Source organism: Gouania willdenowi, unplaced genomic scaffold, assembly GCF_900634775.1.
Source record: "Gouania willdenowi unplaced genomic scaffold, fGouWil2.1 scaffold_412_arrow_ctg1, whole genome shotgun sequence".
Taxonomy (NCBI): domain Eukaryota; kingdom Metazoa; phylum Chordata; class Actinopteri; order Blenniiformes; family Gobiesocidae; genus Gouania; species Gouania willdenowi.
This window is the reverse complement of record NW_021145173.1, coordinates 174,839-181,077: the sequence shown is the minus strand read 5'-3', so window position 1 is coordinate 181,077 and position 6,239 is coordinate 174,839. Positions and strand designations below refer to the sequence as shown.

General features: G+C 35.5%; 1 non-coding gene across 1 annotated transcript; it reads left to right on the top strand.

Moving 5' to 3' along the window:
• The first annotated feature begins 3,308 nt into the window (after window positions 1–3,308).
• Window positions 3,309–3,381, top strand: trnat-ugu (transfer RNA threonine (anticodon UGU)). Its single transcript has one exon. It is a non-coding gene; the product is annotated as a tRNA-Thr (tRNA).
• Window positions 3,382–6,239: the final 2,858 nt, after the last annotated feature.

Below are 6,239 nucleotides of genomic sequence, written 5' to 3'. Positions count from 1 at the left end.
CGTTAAGAGAGAGGTCATTTAGGTTAGAGAGGGACCGGAGAGGGTCCCATTCCTCTTTCAAACACTCCCTCTATGTCTGCTTCTTTTCCCTTGTGTGTTTGCTCCTGTACTCCTTCTGGCTTTTTGTCTTGCAGGTCCGTGGGATCCTCAGGTGTGGAGTTACAGAGTCTCAACAACTCTGTCTCCACCCTTTCCTCTGCAACACACCCAAACACAGCATAACGTGGATGGCTGTTCATCATAGAATGGGATCCACCCAAGGTTCCTGCTGCTTAACAGAAGGTTTTCCTTGCCGCCATGATGAATTCATGTTGGGTGTGGGATACATATGTATGTGTATATACGTATATATGCATATGTGTGTATCCATAAAATGAAGAGTCCGTCCTTAAGACTGCTCGACTGTAAAGTGTCTTGAGATACCATTGGTTATGATTTGGCGCTATACAAATAAAAGATTGATTGATTGATTGATTGATTGATTGATTGATTGATTGATTGATTGATTGATTGATTGATTGATACCAACATTGCTTCCCAGAATTCCTCCTGGGGGAGGTGCTCACAGGCATGTTTCCCACAACGACACAGCTGGATGTTCCATCAAAAACCAGCAGCGGAGAGGAGAGAGGCTGCTTCTCCAGGTATAGCCCAGGGTCCTCTCCTGGCTGGAATAAAGCAAAAAGGACAATGTGGTGAAGAGTTTAAAGAGAAGCAGTGCCGTGCATCAAAACAGCTTCAGAGGGCGTGTTCATTGAACACTCATTTATTATTAACTTATCAGGTTAGAACTAATGAACTGAACCAAGAGCATTATCAACAGATAACAACACTCAGAAATAATATGATTTAGATCATGTTTGAATCCATGTACCCTTCGTTCTTTGGTTATTTTGTTTCAAAACCAAATTATTAATTTTTTTAATTAATTTAAAACCAGAAACATAAAAATGGACAAAACAAAAAACAGAATAAAAACGGTGTATTTCTGATTTTTAAATTGTAAAATCACAATAATCCAAATAACAATGGTAACGGTATTTATTGTTTTGTTTGTTTGTCTTTTTTAGGTGACGACAGTTACAAACACTGCAGCTTCTCTGTGAACTTGTAATAGAGAATAAGAACGCTACGTCAACTGTATAAACTATGGAAGTATATCTGTACCATAATTCAATTTAAAATCCATTAACAGAAATGCTTTTTCATTTTCAGAATATAGCTGCATTTTTTAACTCATAAATAAAATGAATAATAAATTATCCATTTTCATTTTCTTCTTCCCTTAAACATGACGCTCTGGTGGGAGGAGTCAATGCAGACTGGAGAAGAATTACAAACGGTGGAAAATCAGATGATTTCAGGTCAAAATAATGTGAGCAGCTGATTTTCTGAGGGTGCACAGATCCTAGATGACTAAGATAGTTTATAAATGTGATGACTGGACTACAATAGAGTTACACATAAGTAGTTTGATATTTGCAACCACTGTTTATTTGTCAAAGGTCACATATTAATTCAATGAAACTTTATTTATACAGGGACAATTCCAACAATAGTCACCTCGTAGCGTGAGATAACAGGCAACACATTGTGTGATCATTGGTTTCTAAGAAGGGTTTACAGATGAAAAGCTCTATTATAGATATGTGTGTGCTAATATGCTAACTATTGTAATATACAGTTTTTAATAGCAGACATGATATTTACAGTCATAATATATTGTGTTTCTGGGTGTGCAAAGGTTACAGATGTGTTCCAGTGAATTCATATTCTTTTGATATTAATTTGAAAATATATTTTAATTAATATTTCATCCCATGGTTCTTTTTTCAATGCAGATATGGTAAACAACACCAAAATTCAAAGATTCATAAAAATAAAACTTAATAAATCTCCCCCAAGTGACCAGACCATAACACTGCATTTTTATTTGTTCTATTCATTATTAAATAATGATGACATGTATGGTGACCATACATCTGGTTTTAGACATGTCCTCTTTTGTTTTCATGTGGTGTCGGGGCTTTGTGGAGATGTTTTACAAATTACTGAAATATCTGGGTTTTCCAGGGACTTTGAACGCATCTCGAGGCATGTGTTAATTTAAAAGACGTACCTCCACAAAAATGTGTTCTATCTGTCACCTGCAGTCATAGATTTTTTATGATATAGATATAAAATCAACTGCACTTTGTAAAAAAGACAAACAAACAAAATGATATAATGTGTTACCATTGTTATTTTGATTTCAAAAACAATCAGAAATACACCATTTTTTTTGTATTTGTTTTTTTTTTTTTTTCCTGTTTCTGGTTTTTCTGTTTTCCTGATTCTGGTTTTAAATTAATTAAAAAATTACAGGAAAAAAGTGCCACTAAAGTAGATGTTTTACGTAATAACATGCTCCATAGTTAATTATTAGTTATGTTTGCTGTGTCAGCATGTCTTTCATGTAATGTACAGGAAGTGACTTTAATTCAATTTGTTGAAAATTATTTCCTAGACAAACAAATGCAGTTATTCTGCATCATGCAGTGATAGACACAACAAACACATATACAGCTGTTATGTTACTGCACAATATCATATAAGTTAGCTGTTAGCATAATAGCTTTATATTGTAACAGCTCTGCTGTTTGTTGGATGTGTCCGTTGTAGATGTTCCTAATTCCTACAGCGTTGGCAGTCAGTGAAGGCAACTTGAGGATGCGTAGTGGAGATGTGTGTTTACAGTCTATGGTGTAGAGAGTTTGTGTCAGAAGTTAACTTTGGATTCATCTTTGTAATTTACCTTTCCATGTTTTATTTGGTGTGGTCACAGCAAACAGTGACTCAGGAATTTTCATGCAGTGAAAACTCCTGAGTCATGATGATAAACAGCTAGGCAGGCAGTATTGGTTTCACGTTTATGGTGAAGTGCTACGAAGTGTCACAATGTGTGTGTGCACTCTGTGTATCTGTTGCACGGTGTATATTCTGTTTGCTTTGAAGAAGTAATCCCACTAAGTAATCCCCATTTTTAATAAAAATACTGGTAATCTGATTACATGTTTTTAAATGTACTGTAACAGATTATAGTTACATTATTTTTGTATCCAGATTACATAACGCTGTTACTAGTAATCCATTACTCCCCAAGCCTGTCTGTGTGTGTGTGTGTGTGTGTGTGTGTGTGTGTGTGTGTGTGTGTGTGTGTGTGTGTGTGTGTGTGTGTGTGTGTGTGTGTGTGTGGCTTCAAACTCTCTATGGGTGGCTCTTATTGGCTGCACACACACACACATGCACGCACACACACACACACAGAGGGCCTCATACCTCAGAGGTAAGAGCACTGGTTTTGTAAACCAGTGGTCGTGAGTTCAATTCTCACTGAGACCTTCACTCACTCACAGTTGAATTATGAGGAGAATTGTAGGGAAAAAGAAAAGCCTGTTGATGTAAATCAGAAAACTTTATTCAGAGAAGAAGAAAGTAGACACACAACTCCCTCAGATTGTTCCCATGACAACAGTTTCTCTGAGTCATGTTTGTCCTCCTTTACACATAATCAATATTATTGATTTCATCTAATTCTATATAATAAATAAATAAATAAATAAATAAATGGTCCTAAATCAAACAATAAATGAACTACACATATAACACAGGACAAGTCAACAACAGCTGTGTTGCCAGGTTGGGTTTAGAGTTTTTGAAGGAGATGATGTAGATACATTTATGACAGTTTATGGTAGAATTAGAATATAATAACAGCTCTATCTGGATGGCTCTGTGACAGCTACACATTGTTGAGAGGAAAAAATAAATAAACAGGAGACAGAAGAGTCTCATTCATAGACTTATAAAAAAGTTTATTTAGTCACTTTAAAGTATTTAAAAAGCTAAATGAGCCTCTGTTTAGATAGTTTTAGTAGCACAGGCTACATACCTGAGCTAACGTCAGTAAACTCAACTAAACTTACATTATTAGTTTCATGCTTAAAGATTTTAATTTACAGGTTCTCTGTCTGAAAACAGCTGCTGGTTTTAGAGTAAATTAGTGCAGAAAACAACCTTTTGGTCTGTGAAACCATTAAATATTGAGAATCAATCATTTCAGCAAAACAGATGATATTATCAGTTAAACATCTTGTAATAAGTGCAGGTAAATGTAGTATCTATATAGAGCCAGGAGGTGGTGGTAGAGCTACAGTATAGATGTGCTGTTCCACAGGTTGGACCATGTGAATAGATTGTAAACTTTCCATGTGACCAGCAGTGATTAGAACTCAGTGAAGGAGAACCAGCAGAACAACAAGGATGCTTTAAAAGCACAGAGTCAGTTAAACTCAGACACAGAGTAGCTCATCTGGAGGACTGGGACCATCATTCCTGGAGGGCTGGGACCATTCCTGGAGGACTGGGACCATACCTGGAGGACTGGGACCATTCCTGGAGAACTGGGACCATTCCTGGAGGACTGGTCTGATGTCACCTGGAAAGTGATGGAGTGTGTGAGGCTGTGAGGGCTTGAAGCACTAGAAATAAAAAGTGTTATTTCTGTGTCCAGTAAATACATTTTGTTAGTTTTGTTTTGTTCTCAGAGGAAAAAACTTCAGGGTTCACTGTTCAGTTACTGTTTATTTTATGCATTAAACAGTGTCATAAATGTATTTACCTCCCTATAGGGTACATGATGGAGCCAGTGCACTACTGATACTACTGTAGTCATTTACAATCTCATTATTATTTTTTTTTTCCCAAACTACATTTTAGTCGAGTCGTAAAAAGTTACTCAGAGATAATAAACAAATTTACACAAAACAAAAAAGAAACAAACTACAAAGCAAAACCACTCACTGTCACATTAGCATGTGAAGCACAATACAACAACTTAGACTATACACAATGTATCTATAATGACATATCTACAATTACACAAATATAAACATATATACACATATATTTACACACAGATTAAACCTGTTCTTTCTTGGTTTCTTTTAAAACACTAAAAACTTAGACATATCTCAATATAAACTGTCAATATAATCTCCTGTATAACATAGGAGCAACAAAGACACAAAAAGTGATTTTACCTTTAACTGTAACAACAGATGAATTATATGGTATTTGTCCAAATGTTTCACTATGTTACAATGTTTTTGTTACTTATTCACTCGTTTCACGTGGCTTTTAAAACGCCTCCAGCTGGTTTACCAGGAGATTCTTGACATAAATCACAATGCAATGAACTCTGGGTAATTCCCTTACAATATGTCTGTGGAGATGAAACTTACTGAAAAGGAACAAGAAGGGCTGAAAAAGTCAGTGGAAGTTCCCTCACACACTTGATGATGTTTTAATAGGAACAGCCCATCAGCCTTGAATCTCTACTTAATTATGCTTTCAAAAAATATATAGAATGTGAATTAAAACTCAATTTGTCTGATTATTTAATAATTCATATTGAATAATTAATGCATTTATCTATGCATTTGATATGATTTACCATCTTGTTTTTAATAAATGAAGCAGGTGATTAACTATAGATGAAGTTAGTGTACTGGTCATGTCCTACATTTTTTATCTCCAAGCAGCATAAATGAAAAATCATGGTTTTATTGTTATTTTCTTGAGATTAAAATCAAAGATGGTCTCTTTGTCTGTGTGTGTGTGTGTGTGTGTGTGTGTGTGTGTGTGTGTGTGTGTGTGTGTGTGTGTGTGTGTGTGTGTGTGTGTGCGTCTGTTTGACCTGAAACGTTGTCACAAGCTTGTACACACGCTAAGTGTGTGTATCTGTAATTTTGGAGTAATTTGATGTTGCAAAACGTTCATTTTAATTTTTCCCTCTTGGTATTGAGCGCGGTATGGAGCGTGCTACTTCCTGTTCTGGGTTCATGACGTCACTGCAGTTTGTCTCTGGTGTGAGAGTGCTGGTGTCACAGTCTGTGTTTTCTGATGCGTGTGTGTGTGTGAGACTGCTCCCTCTGAGGAGTGATAATAAGAATACAACAGTTTATTAATGTAAAGTTACATTAGGTTAACTGTTATTTATTGCAATGTATATTATAATCATGTTTTTTTGGAAAATAATTTATTTCTTTTCATATTGACTTTTATTATAATCATGTTTTTGGAGAATAAACTATATTTGTATTGACATTACTGCATCAGACACTATTACTTACTCAAGTTATTGACTGAGATTGTCTCTCAGATTGTCAAACTGAACTTGTCATGGGAAATTAGTGAAA